Below are 16,660 nucleotides of genomic sequence, written 5' to 3'. Positions count from 1 at the left end.
AACAACCCATTCCTGCCCTCCACTTCTGTAAATCAGCCTGCAAAAGCACAGCCTTGCACCTGCATTCTGCTTCTGTAACCCTGTTTGCACAATTTCACCTTTTAATGTGTTAGTGAATGAGCAAAAGTCATGCTGATCCCACATAAAATCCTATATAAACCTATGAAAACTGAAAAATTGGGGCTCAGAATTTGGAGATTGACTCTCCTCTGAGCCTGCACGTAATAAATCTGTTCGTTCGCATCTCCGAGGGTTGTTTTGGGTTTCTCTGTCATTTAGAACTCCTGGATTTGCTGCAACACTTCCTTGACTGGGAAACCCAACTGAGCAGACCCTTGGAGCTTCTGGTTTGGGATTGGTGGGCATGGCCAGTGGACAGCTCCACACACAAATGAGGAGGCACCACCTGTTCCCTTGACAGGGTCTCTTTGGGGAAGGGACCCCTGTGGGCCATGTCCTCTGTCCTGACCTGACTCAGTGGAGAGGTAGATAAAACAACATCAGAAGATGCCAGAAAGGTAAGGCCCTGGGTTTCTGAGTTCCAGTCAGGTCCATCTCTGGATGGAAGGGGAGATTGATTACCTCCCAAACTCGTGAGATTTGAGATTCCAGGATAGGGTAGTCCCTTGGGTGGGACTGTGTAACCTCTGAGTGATTGAGTGAATGAATGGGGACAGCAGAGGCTTGCCTCTGTTGATCCAGTCTGTGGCTCCATGGGCTGTGCTATTGATGTGGGCTATGGGTGGAAGGCTCTTTGTCTCTTCAAAAATAACTAAGCTGTTTGACTTGTGTCTCTTCAGAAATAACTAAGCTGTTTGACTTGTGAGTGTGGAAAGATAAGAGGCTGCAGTCCTGCCCTTAGAGAAAATGGCAAACAGGCTCCAGTCCCAGGAAATGTTTAACAATGCAAGAGCTGTAAACTTTAAGTATTTAGGGGAAATGCAAAAACCAAGGCTTATCTAGAATGTCTAGAGTCCTTGCTAAAAGCTTACCTAAGATGTGGAAGAGATATATGCTAATTGAAGCCTATTGAAAACTGAAGCAAAAGGACCATTTAGCCTTTCCTCTCTGTATAAAAGACGTTTGAAAATCTTGTTCGGGGCTCGGGATTCAAACTGAAAGCTCCCGAGTCCGGCCGGCCGTCAATAAACCATTTTTTCCTTCTCAAAATCATTCCTGAGTCCTGGCCTCTCTATACTCAATTAATTGAACTTCTCTTAAATTCCACAACATTTTTGGCAACCACGAAGGGATAAAAATGAAGGCCAGAGACGGTAGCATTTTGCTGCCCCTTCCAAATCCCCGAGGAAGCCGCGAGGACTCGGGTGAACCCCAAATCTGGGCACCCCTGGATTAAATTTAATCCAGAAAAGATGTGGGCTCCACCAGAATCTTCCCGACAAAATCGAGGGGCAATGGAAAGTCTGAAGAAAAAGATTCTGGGAACGAAAAAGAACTCCGAACATAGAAGAAGGTAAGACTCCCCGGGTGAGCACAGTCTAGAAGGCCCTAGCTTTAATTGCTAAGAAGGGGAGGCTGATCACCTCCCGAGAGAACCCTAGTAGCCCCAGAAAGCTAGAGGGAAGCCGTTCTCTCTAAGCTTGAGAAAAAGAAGAAAACCGGGAAAAAGCCCTAGTGTTTTAAGTTTGTCTAACTGCATGTTAAAATCTGGTACTGGTCTTATATCCACTAAAAGAGTGGAGTCTCGATTTTAATAAGAAGAGCTATTTATAAGTTCAAGTCCTAATGTCCTAGAAATTGGTCTAGATTAAGGGAAACAAAACTTGGTTACAAAAAAATGGATCAGCTTTTCTAGTAGAGCTTGGTCTGGGTGTAAAGTTTAAACAGTGGAAAAGTCTAGCTGAAATCTTTTGTTATGGTGCTAATTTGTGAATAAATTTGCTTTATACCAAATGTTAAGTGTTCTGAAGTTTGTGATGGCTGTGGGGGCAGCCATGGTAAAAATAAATATATAAACTTGTGGGTCAGATTAGTGACCTTTGTGCTTCTGTCTGTGTCAGCTCAAAGCTAGTGTTAGAGTTGTGTCCTTATGTAGAGTGAAATTACAGCTGAGCTGGAGCCCTCCCTTGCCATTGGCAAGGGGGTGAAATGATTCTGGGGCAAAAGCTGAAGAGTCTAGATGTTTGTGCATGCTCTGCTGTCTTGTCTCTGGTCTGGCCCTTTGCCGGGGCTTAGAGGCCATCTGTGTCCGCGCCATGCACCCAAGTTTGTTAGAGATGTCCCAGTCAGGGTGGCTGGGTCCCTGGGAGAGTTGCCAAATTTGAGTAAGTTCTGTCTGCCCATTTTAGCTGAAAGCTAGAAAGGGGAGAGCGGCTTGCCCCTTTCCAGTGAGTCCACCCTTCTATTCATAAGCTGCATTCCTGTTTGTTGTGCACCCGACTGCCTGGAAGGGGAAGAAGTGAAGGGGGTGAAAAGCAGAATCAAAATAAATGCAGTAAAGTTCCCTCCTTAGGGTGTCAAAGCCAAAATACGTTTGCATTCTGCTCAGGTTCTTAGAAGGTATTGTAGTAACCTTAAGTAAAAGAATGTGTTCTGTGAAAGTAAAATTTGTCTTAAAGGTATAAATATAAAAGTTTTACAAAGCATTGTTTAAAGTATTTAAGTGGCTAATTGCAGAAAGTCATTATTTAACAAAACTGAATTAATAATAATAATAAAAGGCAATTTTATAACAAACTTATTCGGCAGCCAATCTCCCCTGCCAACTTACTTCCAAAAAAACTGTTTCTGGTATTACATGCTACTAAGTATTTAAAGTAAAAAAAAGTTCATTATTTTAACAAACTTGTTTAGTATTAATGGCAATTATATGTTGTAAGAAGTTTGCCTGGTAACTCAGTATGTGAGATATATGGAGTGTGTTTTTATTGTTAAAGAAACAGAAAATGATTTTGTCCTAAAATAAAATGATTAATTATTAGAAAAAGTAGAGTGTGGGACAGAACCTGAATGAATACTGAAAGTGTAAAAGGTTTGTGGAAGGGAAATTTTTATGATTAAATTGAGTAAGATCAATATATAAAGAAAATCTTTTATCAATAGCTTCTTGTGCTTTAACCTCATCATATCCTCAATGTTTGAAAAAGAGTCTTACCTCTTTTAAAAGAACATTTTATGTTCTAGAAATCAAATCCTGAAAAGTAGCCTTTTATTTCAAACTAACTGCAAGAGATTTATTCTTTTACTTTAAAAGAAAATTAAAGTAATAGTTAAGTTCATTTAATATGTTATAAGTTAAATAAAAGGTATTTAAAGGTGTTATAAAATTAATAAGTTTTTTAAAAAATTAATAAAAACTGTAACTAAGAGTTAAAATCATTTATAAATGCATTTATATTATAAAACAGTAAAAAGACAATAACTGAGATTATAGCTGGGTAAATTTAGCCTGAAACTATTATTTAAGTGTAAATTCTACACTAACCTTTCCTTTGTTTATGGTTACTTCAAGCCTAACCTCACCCTTTGCCTTTGCCTATGGTTATTTCATAATTGAGAAGAGCTGAGACATCACTGTCTCCTCTCCTGGTATTAGTAACCCTTTCTCTCATGAATTCAAGTGTAAACTAAATAAATTGCTGCCTGATAGAATAAAGTTAAATGGCCACTAGAGTTTTATTATCTCCAAAATCAAAAAGGGGGGTGGAGGGGGAGAAGTCTCCTGCCTTGACGGTCAGTGTTCCTAAGAGTAGCAATTCATGAGAGAAAGCAGTCTGTCTCCCTGAGGCTTCAAATAGCCTCAGTAAATATATATAAAGTTAATCTTGTTGCTTATCCAAAATTCTGCTAATTTCAAAGTAAAATATAAAGTTCTAAAACAAAATGGTGCTAAGGCATTGAGAACATTTTAGTTATTACAATCCATTAAGTAAAAAAAAAAATTCTTGTGGTAAACTGCATGGTCATAGTGCAAATTAAGAAGAGTTTCAAAAGTCTTTGAAAAGTTTAAAGTAACTAAAGTCATGTTGTTGTGTCAAACTATTCATGTCTGCCTATTTGCTCAAATTGTTAAAGTTAAATATGCAGTTATATAAGTAATATGTATTTCTGGACCCCTAATTAATTAAGTTAAACAGTATATAAAATAATGCAAATTACAAGTAATATCAATGAGTTGTGTTTGTGTCTAACTCTTTGTGTCTGCCCATTTTTAAAAAAAAAGCTCAATGTATGTCTTCATACATCAAGATAATATCAAATTAACAAATAAAAATTCTTAAAAGAGGTCTATTCAAATTGTTAAAAATTAAATATGCAGTTATATTTATAAATATTCTTAAAGCCCAAATTGAACTAAGCAAGATAAAAAAGTCATAAAAATCTAATTATAGAAACAATTGAGAAAAAGCCTCCTCTTTGCAAGAGCTTTTAAAGCAAGACTAAGTGTGGCAGATTAAACCTATCTTACTAGGCTAGAAAATTGAGAATCAGTTTGCCTAGTAATTTCCCAGTTTAAACCTTTGTCAGCCATAAATTGCAAAAAAAAAAAAAAAAAAAAAAAACACACAAAGATTAAGTTAATTTTCACATAAGAAAAATGTTGATGTAACCTGGCGGCCTGCTGCCTCAGTCTCCCACTCCCGAGTTAGACAGCAGTGGAAGAGACCAGTTTAGGCCAGTCCTATGGGCAGTGGAAAGATGCCCAAGAAAGAGCTAACTAAGTCGGTGCCATTTCAGCACTAAATTCTATTCCTTATTTAAAAAAGGGGGGAGCAGGTAAAAACTAAAATAGTTGAAATGTGATAGAAGAAGCTGTTAAATCAAACTTTTGCGTGGGAAAGTTAAATCTCAGATAAGCTGTAACTTCTAAAGTATCCAATCTATAAAAAAACAAGAAGAGCTTGCATGCTAAGCTTAAAGGTATAAATTGTGTCATTTTTCTTTGTTCGTAGCACCAGCCATATCTAGCTCTGCACCCCTTCTTGCAAGATTGAAAATAAATTATTTTCTTCTCCACAATCTGGTGAGCCTTAATTCTTCCAGAAAATTTCTTTCCAATAAAATAAAAGTAATTAGTGGCTCTATTAACAAATTTCAGTAAGTAAAACAAAGTCCATAAAAACTATAGAGAGATCTTTCCTGAGTTATGATTTTTAAAAAATTAAGTAATTGTGTAATGTATTTTAAAACCTGGTAGTCAGTATGCATGTGTTTTAAAACCTGGTAGTCAGTATGCTTTTAATTTAATAATTTTGATAACTTAAAAAAAAAAAGTTTTTAGCTTCCTGTAAGAGAAAAAGAGAGCATTCCTTGCATAAACTATTATAGTTTCAATTTTATTTAACTTGAGTGTAATCTCCCATAGTTAATTTATAAACTAAATTAACATTATATGTACAAAATCTTTAAAGTAATAAAAATTATAAGTTCACATTAGTGAAATTAAGCTAAAAAAAATTGTAGATATGCTCTCTTAAATAAAGAGTAAATTTCTTTCATTAGTAATTGTAATTTAGTAAGTTTATTTAAACATGAAGTGTCTAGTCAATGCAGTTATAGTCAATTATAAAAAGTTTGTAAAACATCTTCCAAACTGAAAATGTTTAAATAATTCTAGTTGTAAAAGTCATTGTTAACTAAAGAAACTTAAATTAGTATTGGTAGCAGAAATAACTTCATGATAATAAACCTGTCTGAAAGCCACTGCAAAATACACATTTAAGTAAATGGTAATAAAAAGTTGTCTTGATTCTATTAGAAATATCCTGTTTTCATTCTAACAATGAAAAGTATTTTTCCTCTATTACTAAAGTAAAGTACCTACTGTTATCTTCATAGTAAAATTGTGTAAGTAAATAGTCATTTGATATATGTATTGCGTTAAGTTGTTTAATATATATATAAAACAAAGAATAAACTTTAACATTGTCAAACTCTTGTGCATTCGAACCAGGCCTTGTATACATTACAAGTGGCCTCTCCATGTGAGTTATTAGCTAGGCTGGTCACTGACCCCTCAATTAAAAATATGTGCTATATCAGTCTCTAGTTCTGCTCCTGAAGTTGATAGAAACTATATTGCAGTTTCAAACTCCTGCAGCCAATAATGACTCGGTACAGCCAAGTGTACAATAGATATCGCCTCCAGACTGGCACTGTTCCATGGTGCCAGAGAGCACTATGCACCAGGCTAGTAGAATACTAGAAAATCTCTAGAATACTAAAAAGATGCTGCAACTTGCTCACTGCGTTGAAAAACATGCTAAGTGAAGCCATGATACCAAGAGACTGTAAGTAAAACTTAAACACAATTGGCATTATAGCCTGCTCTCATGGAGAGATAACATGTAAAGTATTACAAACCTGAAACTCAAAACTAATAATTGCAACTCTGAATCCTTATGCATTAAGTAATACATTAGTTAATATTAAGTGCTGCACTTTTATCCTGTACTAAATATATGCCTAATAATTGTAATGTTATCTTTTCTATTTTAGATCAAGTGCAAAAGTATATTAGACATGTTAAATTCCTGGTAAAATCATTTTCTAAACAGTTAATAACATGTCTATAGAATAAAGTGGCAGTCTCAGCCAGTCTCAGTCAACTTCTATATTCTGCTGTACTCTGCTGTGTAGCAAAAGTGAAGCTTGCTTGCTGATGGTGAGTCACCTATTGAACAAGTCAAAATTGCTAAAAATTGTACAATAAAAACCAAGGTGTAAAAATCTTTATTCTGTAGTTCTGATCACTCCCACAGGTGAAAACTAAGAGTATTTCCAAATTAGTGTTCTAATCCTGAGTAAAGCCAGTTGCCCAAGGAGTGCCAGTTCACCAAGAGCATCTGACAGAGCGAATGAGTGTCAATCATTGAACAGCTTAGAATGTGTCTTCAGACAAAGCTAAGTGTCTGTTGCAATTTCTCTCTAAAGATAAATAACTTAAAAAAATATATATATGCTGTTCCCACCAGCTTTTAAAGAATGCCATCTTTATAGGCATCTAATCTTGCCTATCTCTGTAATCCAATGTGTCCTCTTTTAAAAACGAGTATTCCAAATTTTTAATTAAGTTTGTTTCTTTCAAAGTGAACATCTTATTAACCATATGAAAACTTCATCCAACTTCGTACAGAATGCCAAATCCATCTTCCTCCAGTTAAAATAAATTAAAAAGTTTTTACACCTTATTAGGCAATGACTACAGCCCATGGCCAGCAAGAAGCAGTTACAAAAAAGAGATCGTCTCCCTTCAGCACCCCTTTTAAATTAAAAGTGTAAACTCTTTAAGAGTAAAATAAAAGTAATAGATAGATCTGAAACCTGACTGGAAATCCACGTAAGTGCCAGTGGCAGCAAAATAACTGCAAGAGGCCCCTGCCCAAGATTCTGCTGTCCAGAATGAAAAGCTCTAAACTTCTAAAAACAGTCCTAGATGCTGTACTAAAGACTGATAAATAATCAATCAAAACAACAAACAGCCATCCACCTCATAGCTCCAACAATAATTATGCCAAAGCTTAGCAAGGTAATCTTTAGCAGAAAGGGGGGAATGATGTGGGCTATGGGTGGAAGGCTCTTTGTCTCTTCAAAAATAACTAAGCTGTTTGACTTGTGTCTCTTCAGAAATAACTAAGCTGTTTGACTTGTGAGTGTGGAAAGATAAGAGGCTGCAGTCCTGCCCTTAGAGAAAATGGCAAACAGGCTCCAGTCCCAGGAAATGTTTAACAATGCAAGAGCTGTAAACTTTAAGTATTTAGGGGAAATGCAAAAACCAAGGCTTATCTAGAATGTCTAGAGTCCTTGCTAAAAGCTTACCTAAGATGTGGAAGAGATATATGCTAATTGAAGCCTATTGAAAACTGAAACAAAAGGACCATTTAGCCTTTCCTCTCTGTATAAAAGACGTTTGAAAATCTTGTTCGGGGCTCGGGATTCAAACTGAAAGCTCCCGAGTCCGGCCGGCCGTCAATAAACCATTTTTTCCTTCTCAAAATCATTCCTGAGTCCTGGCCTCTCTATACTCAATTAATTGAACTTCTCTTAAATTCCACAACACTATGGAGTCTGATTGGGTCCCAACCTACATTGCCATGGCAACATAATCCAGCATAATGGCTAATCCAGGCTCTACACGGACACTTTAGCTAACATCATCCAGCATAACGGCTAATCCAGGTTCTGCACAGATATCTAAATTCTCATGAGAGCCATGGACAGGCAGACATCTGAGTGGCCTTGTGAGAGTTCCCCTCCTTTGTTTGTCCTGTGACACCAGGACAGGGATGAGATCATCACAATCCAAACTCACAGTCTTAAATTGTATGTTTAAAAACTTCAAAAAGGGATTTTCTGGGGTCTATGGTGTCTGTATATCCCCCAGAACTCTCTGAACTCTATGCAAAGTGGAGTGGCCTAAGTTTGGTGTTGACTAGCTCTCAGAGAGAACCCTAGAGGTGGCCAAAGTTTGTGCAGTTTGGCAGGCAGTCATTGGGACCCCTGGCCACCCTGATTAGTTTCCCTACACCAATTTCTGGTTAGAAATTGCCCAAACCCTGCCCCCTTAGGTTCAATTCTGTGTTGAAAGGAAGGGTCAGAATAGGGTCCTAGTAACTCAAGTGGCTGGACCTCAAAAACCTATTATTATACAAAAATCTCCAGAAGAAAACCCTCTACCCCGGCCATATGTTCCAGCCATTCCAGGACATCTCCCTGCCCTGGAGCCTCCACAAGCAGATCTCCCAGAGACTCTTCCACCTTCAGTCTCCCCAGGCCTGTCAACCCCCTCCCCCCAAGGGGGATCCTGAAACCCCTTTAGCAAAAATAAAAAAAACTCTTGTCAGCCCAACCTGTGCTTCAGCTGTCTTGTGAAACAAAGGGTCCAGCCCAGATCAGTGCCGGTAGAACAGCCCAACCCAGGAGGCCAATCCTGTTTTATCAGCCTTTCACAACTACAAATCTCTTAAACTGGAAACACCACACCCCTTTATATTCAGAAAAGCCTCTGGCTCTTATCAGTCTAAAGGGGTCCATTTTCCAAACTGAGCACAGGGCTTGGGATGAATGCCACAAACTCCTAACCTTGTTCAATACAGAAGAAAAACATCAGATCCTCACAGAAGCCAAAAGGCCTCCACAGGTGTCTTGAAGCAAGAGAAATGAGCCTGAGAATAGGCACCAAAAGTTCAACTGACCTGGAACTTTAACACAAATCAGGGACAGGCAGCCCTTCAGCTATATTGAGAAGCCCTCCTCAGAGGTGTACTGGAAGTAGCGAGGTGGCCCACAAACATGTCCAAAATGGCCTTCATCACTCAAAAGTCTGAAAAAAAACTCTGGGAAATTTTCATGAGAGACTCTGCAAAGCCTTCAAGATTTACAACCCCTTCAACCCAGAAGTCTTGCAAAGCCAGAGAATGGTCAGTGCAGCTTTCATCACCCAGGCGGCACCCAGACATCAAAAAAAAACTTCAGAAGTTAAATGGATTCACAAAGATAAACATCTCTCAGCTCCTCAAAGTCACAAAGTATTCATCAATTGGGACAAAACTGCTGAGGGGAAAGCAAAAACGAATAAAAGAGCAGGTCTCCCCATTAGCAGCAGCAGCCTTAAAAACCCAGACCCAACCAATCAAGAAAGGCCACCCAAAAAGGGGGGAACACTTTACCCTGAAACTCGCCACTGCTGCTAGTACTGCCTGGGGCTGCCTGATTTATGTGTCTGGATTTAAAGGACTCAGTTAACTTGGACTCAGCTCCCTCAAAGCTTAAAACAAAAACAAACAAACTCCCACTTCTTTTCCTAAATCCTGTCACTTTCCTGCTGACCAAAAGAGGAATTTCTGGGTGCAACTGCACAAAATGACAAGAAGGTGTGTACCAGCCACCCCAGCCTCCAGGATGGGCCATTTCCTTGACCAGATCAAACTCTGTTCACAAACTGCAGTGGTTTTGTCAGAAATGAAAAGAGACTTGCTAAATATGCAGTCACCACAGTTAAACAAGTAATAAAAGTAGCTCCCCTACCTAAAGGATAATCTGCACAGCAAGCAAAACTCTGGGTCCTAATTTGGGCCCTACAACTGGCCAGCGAGTAAATGGTAAACATTTATACTATTTCTAAGTATGCATTCGCTACTGTGCATATCCATAGGGCAATTTATAAGGAAAAGAGACTCCTAACTGCAGGGAAAAAAGAAATGAAAAACAAAGATATATATTCCCATTAAACACATTGAAACAGTAAAAGAAATTTATAATATGGTAACTCTGCCTAAAGATAATCATGTTTTCTTGTATATATGATAACTTTTCAATTTATATAAATTGTGAAGACTAAAAACACAATTATATATAAAATTACAGAGACATTATATTGCTTCCTGTTGATGTACATTACTTTATTTCATCCATCTATGGTTTATAAAAAATTCCTCATATCATAACCAAGCTGAAAAAATTATGCATAATTTCTCATTTCCAGGTGTTTCTTTAAAATAAGCCTTTAGAAACAAGCTTGGGAAAAATTATTTGATTTTAAATAGAGACCATTTTGGAGTTCTAAACAAATGCTAACCATTTTTAATATATAATATAATTTATCACAAAAATGATAATACATTTAATATATTATCTCATATATACTAACTTTTTATTAACAACTTCATTTTATGGATGTATTTGTAACATCTATAGTTTCATAGACATAAAGTTTTTATGGCCTGCAGAGCACTTGTTCTCAATAAGTTCCTGATTAAAAAAAACTCTTAAAGCTCAATTGGTTAAACTAATGGAAGGATCATGTATGTTTATATTAAAGTCTTGTTTGGAAATTCAAAATTAATGTCCCACAAATTTTTAGATTCCTAAGTGAACAGCAAAATTATCCAATTGCATCTAATCCAAGGCAGGTTTCCAACATAGGTGATTTTGAGCAGAGAGAATCATAAAGTTAGGCTTGCTGTATTGGAGGTAGATTGCCTTATTTGCTTCAGGTAAACATTGAAACATTATTCAAATTTGGCATGAAGAGTAAGTGACATGGATGGCCACTATATTGAACAATTCCAAGGAGCAAATACAAAATAAGGAAAATGGTGTCCCCTGAATTTGTGCAAAGTGACAACCTTGGAGGAGTCTCTCTGTATTGTTAAGATTTGGAGTGGTATTTTATATCGTGTGAATTATTTCCACATATTGAAAATCACAGATTTCTGTGTGCTTATTAAACTTCTATTAAAGACTTTTATTTCAAAATAATATACAAAAATCTCAACACAAATGCCCTGTAAATTCTATATCATAATGCAGTTGATTCAATTGCCACTGCATTAGTAATTGTCCTCTAAGGAAACAGAACCAACAGGAGATTTTCTGGAAATATCGTATAATTGTATATAAAGATCTGGAGACCTTTAATATATAAAATTGTATGTAAAGATCTGGAGATCTTTATACAAATGTCTCATGTGACCTTGGGGATGGGAAAGTCTAAATTCTGCAGAGCAGGCAGCAAGCTGGAAACTCTGGTAGAAGTTTTTCATGAATTTCCCAGGAGAAGCTTGCTGGCAGATGTAGAGCTGGAAATCCTCTTTCAGTCTGCTGGAATCATCACATCTCCTTTTAAAGTCTTCAACTGATTGGATGAGATTTATGCTACTGTTGAAGGTAATCACCTCAGTTGATTGTAGATATAATCAGCCATAGATACAATCAACTTACTGATGATTTAAATCCGTAAAATATCCTCACAGTAACAATCAGGCCAGTGCTTGCTTGACCAAACCACTGAGCAGCATAACCTGGCCATTTGTCACATGAACAATACCATTACAGTCCACCCCTTGTCAACGTGGCAGTCATACACATCACCTTCAACCATATTTAATCTCTAAATTAAAAAAAAATACAGTCATATTTTTTTACCTCTTAATAGTCAACTGTCCCATGTAAAGCTGGAAATGTATTAATGCTCCCCAAGGTAGAATGCAGATCTTTGTTAATATTTATTCTTAAACTTGATATCCTGTAACTCAAATACAATGACAGGGGAGCAGATGTAGCTCAGTGTTTAAGTGCTTGCTTCCCATGTGTGAGGACCGGGTTCAATCCTGAGTACCTTCTCAAAACAAAAGAAAACAAAGCAAATAAATACAATGACGTAGAGCTAATATAACATCATATGATAAGAGGATAAGAAGGGAAAAAAATGAAGATTTTGTGTTATGTACATATGCAAACATACAATCAAAAGTAAGGGATATTCATAACTATTACAGTGCTTTTTTCTGTAACTGGTCTCATGGCTATACCTCATATTTATACCTACCTTCTTTCAATACCCATCCCATATTTTGGTGATCAGTCTCTTCAAAGCAATCAGGACCTTTTCTATTAAGCACCTTACAATTCTTCCAGAATCTACTCATTACCAAATTCTAAAGTCATTTCCACATTTTTCGTATGTGCCGTAGCAGTGTTCCATTCCTGTTACCAATATTTGCCACTCTGCGTACATTGGAAGGGTTGGGGCTGCTGCTCCACCAGGCTGTAAGGACAAACTATCATTCCATAGATGACACTCAGCTGTTGAAATCTAATGGAGTTTATCCTATGCCTGTCCCTTCATTATATATTGTCAATAGACAAATTGTTCTCTAGGTTTCACAGTTCTACAGACAGGGGAATTGTGTAACAAAAGAGACCATACCCATAACTAACTTTGATGAGACATTGTACTTATCATTGTTTCTGAAATGACTTAAGGCTTTTGGGCATTCTGATGGAATAAATGTATTTTATATAAGGAAATAACATGTCTTTTGGGGATCTAGATGGTGGTGTGTGATGTTCTTAAATCTAATCCTTTTTTATGGTTGTGCACCCATTGTAAGTAGGACCTTCTGATGACATTGCTTCAATTAAGGTATGAGTTTAATCAGGATGGGTCTTAATACTATTATTGGGGTCCTTTATTAGAGAATGATATTCAGACAAAGAAAGAGAAAGCCACAGAAGCAGGAAGCTGAAGCTGAATTAAATGAAACCCAGAAGAGAAGTGAAAGAATAGAAGATGCTGCCATATGCCTTGCCATGTGGTAGAAGAACCAAGGATCACCAACAGCTTGTCTTAGGGAAGAAAGCACTGGTTTGATGATAACTCAATTTGGATATTTTCCTTGGTCTCAAAATTGTAAGCCAATACATTCCCATTGTTTAAACCAACCCATGTCATGGTATTTGCTGGAACAACCTAGGAGACTAAAACTGCCACTAAACCAGTCAATGCAAAATATGTGTGTGAAAAAAAGTTGAATATGTAAGTCCTATACCATTTTATGCACTCCAACATTGACACAATCATTTCCTGTGTCTTTTAAAAGCCCACTTAGGAGTAATCCAGAATATGATTTTGTTGTTCTTATTGTCTTCTACTTCAGCAAGAAACTGAGCTAAACATACATTAACACTGACCTGGCTGATATAAATTTCCTTCTACCCTTCCTTTGGTAATGTGATTTTTAAGTATCTCTTCAGTCAGTATACTGTGTTGTGTGAATGTATGTGGAAAATACAAATTCACACTCACACACCTAGATATTTACTTACATAAGCTAAAAGCTAATAAAAAAGAATCCATAAATGAGAAATATCAGGGTGCTACATTTCACTTATTGTAGATGAGGCAGACTGATGATAGCTGCAAAACTTTTTGTCACTTCTACCATGAAGACATAGTGTCCTTCCCAACTTCCTTTGAATTTGGACTGTTCCCTGGCTGCTTAGATGAACAACTCCATGTCACTTTTGTAAATAGCCTTCAAAATAATATATTTACTTAGACATTTATTTTAGTACAGTTTATAGTGACCAAGAACTGGAAACAAAAGAATGTCTGTCAATAGGGGGGAAAGGTGAATTGATTAAGATAGTTCCATAATGTGGACTATTATATAGTCACTAAGTACAATACATTAACATTCTTTCCACTGATGTGAAAGAATTTGCAAAAGGCTGGGATTGACTGAGAAGATTAATATGCAAATAAGTATATATGCACCATTTTTTGAAAGCACATAATGACCATACAGAGTGATAAACAGAGCTTAAAAACAAAAAACAGATTAAAAAAACAAACACCTAGATGGATTTCCTTGGGGTATGTCTTAATAGAAAAGATATAGCTTTTTGGATTGTGAAATGTTAAAAGAAGGGGTAAAAAGGATTCACTAATTAAGTAAAGTAAAAGTCTATGCTATAATCCCAAGTAAAAAAAACACATGTGGATGTGTTTATTTTCATTTGTGTACCTGAAGTTATTTTTAAAGATAGATTTATATTTTCTGGCATGGGGATAGTGAAGACATATACTTTATGAAAACAAAACCAAATTACGTTATGTGGATTATTTAATTTTTTTCCTAAATAAATGTAACATCTTTCTATGTGGATAAATCATTTTATTTTCATGATGTAAGGACATCATCTGAAAGATTATTAAACAAAGTTGTAATGGTTGGTAATGAAAAGTAAGAAAAAGATTATTGGCTTTGCTTTTAATATGTTTGTATTATACTCTTAAACCTTTCATTTACATTTTCAGAAATACTCAAATAAAATATTATAGAGATCTTATTTGATGCTTAACTTTTTTTTTTAAAACAGAAGCCTCTACTGCAAAATGCCTTCCACTAAATTCAAGATTAGCAAAGCATTGGTAAAATTACATGCTAAACTATAATTCAGAATTTTTTAAACATTGTGGACTGGTCCATTTATCAAGGAACTGAGGAAACCTTCTCAGGGACGCTGCTAAGGCTGCGGCGGGGCCTGAGAACAGGGACTAGTGGGAATGAGGGAAGAATCTGGATTTTATCTGTTTCATGAAGAGACCCAGACCTCAGAGAAAATTTGAGGCAAGGCCATACACTGGGTACTGAGTGGGGAGAGGTCTGCATCAAGGAGAACAACGTCCAAAGGGCATAGGCAGCCTCAGGGACTCCCACCTGCCGTTGACAGGTTGTCCCAGGCCCGAGGGTGGCAGGTGGTGTCCAGTAGTACTCAGACATTGGGAACAGGGCACAGGCGCCCTTCCGGTCTGCAATTGGGTTCCACTTAGCCCTGTTGTTGGAGACCCACTCTTAGGCTCACTGTCTTCCGGGACCCCAACTCTTCCTGTGGGCCCATGCACCTGCAGCCACATCTGGATGTGCCGTGGGAGCTATTGGGTCCTGATCTCAGATTCCAGGAAGAAAGTTTCACGCTGCAGACTCAGCCTGGAATACCATACCATCACTTCCACAGGTTTCCTAGGGGCAGAGAGTGCCTCCTGCAGTGACGGGGGTTTGGGATTCCCTGCAGTTTCCCACTGGGCACTCCCACAGGGAAGTTCTCAGCATCCCACCTAGGGCCTCCACCCTCAGCTCTCAGATGTGGTTGTGCAGCATCGAGCACTGCCCTGCAAGCTCAAGGTGCGTGCAGTGCTTGGAGGTGACAGGATGCGGCTCCCAGGGCAACCAGTTTTGGCAGCTCTCCAGTCTGCAGGTCTTGCCTAACTCCAGTCCCTCCACAGCTGAGAAGCCTATCCACATGCCTTGGATCCTGATGGACCCAAAGAGAAGGACGTGCTGGACTGCCCACCATGGCCAGGCGACCCCATCGTAGGCCAGGCCCAACTCCTGTGTCTGTAGTCAGGCTGCCTTCTCTGCCACCAGTTGGCAGGGAAGACCTCCATGTCCGAGGGGCAGAGAGGGTACATCACCTTGCCTGGCCTCTTGCTCAGGGCCACAATGCAGTAAGAGGTCTCTGGGGTTGTGCCATCTCAATTTCTGATACCGAACTCGAGGCTGTCATTGCTGAGCGGGGAAGCCAAGCATTTGAGCTCCAGGGTGCAGGTGCCAGGTGCCACCTGTATCTGCACCTAGGCTGCCAGCCTGGCTGAGGTGGCTCCTAGGACCAGCAAGGCTGTCAGGCAATAGCACCCGAGAAGCACTTAGTGATGCTCGGTGGCAGGGCTGGCAATGCTCACCTCCAGGGAGTCGTGGCCAAAGTCCCAGTGCAGGGAGTCCCTTAGCCAGGGGGCAGTCACCTGGAGGGATACTGGCTGGCCTGAGGCCACATGTGTGTGGGGTCCTCCGGGGCAGTCCCCAAGTTGGGGGGAACTTGGTGGAGGTGGGTAGGACTCCCACAGTCGGGCTCAGGGCTGCAGGGGCACTGAGCAGGAGGTGGAGGTTTGGGGGTTGCCATACACAGGCACAGGCCCTGCTCCCAGAGTACTCCCAGGCCTAGGCAGCCACAGAGCAGAAGGCAGGGCAGGCCTCAGGTGCCAGTGGGCCCAGTGGGCAACCAAGAAGGCACCTAGTGCCACAGAGCCCGAGACGTGTTAGCACACAAGCTCACACATTTATATATATCTAAAGCTAGGATTGCTAAAAGTAAACTGGGTACTAAAGTTGAAAATCATGTTTCTTACAGTTAGTATTTGCAGATAAGACAAGTCTTCAGACAAGGATTTTTTGTTAATTTTATAATATTAGACCCTGTAATTGAGAACTTTATTTAAGTGAGAAGTGCAAGTAGTAAATATATCCTTTTTTTTGTAGTTTCTCCAGATTGTAAAAATGGTGGAGGAAGCCATGATATAGCAGGTAACTGGATAAAATATTCTCGTTTCCCGCATTATTTCTCAGGTCCTATTCAG

Source organism: Dasypus novemcinctus, chromosome 10 (genome assembly GCF_030445035.2).
Source record: "Dasypus novemcinctus isolate mDasNov1 chromosome 10, mDasNov1.1.hap2, whole genome shotgun sequence".
Lineage (NCBI taxonomy): Eukaryota > Metazoa > Chordata > Mammalia > Cingulata > Dasypodidae > Dasypus > Dasypus novemcinctus.
The sequence above is the reverse complement of the archived record's forward strand: the minus strand, read 5'-3'. Positions refer to the sequence as shown.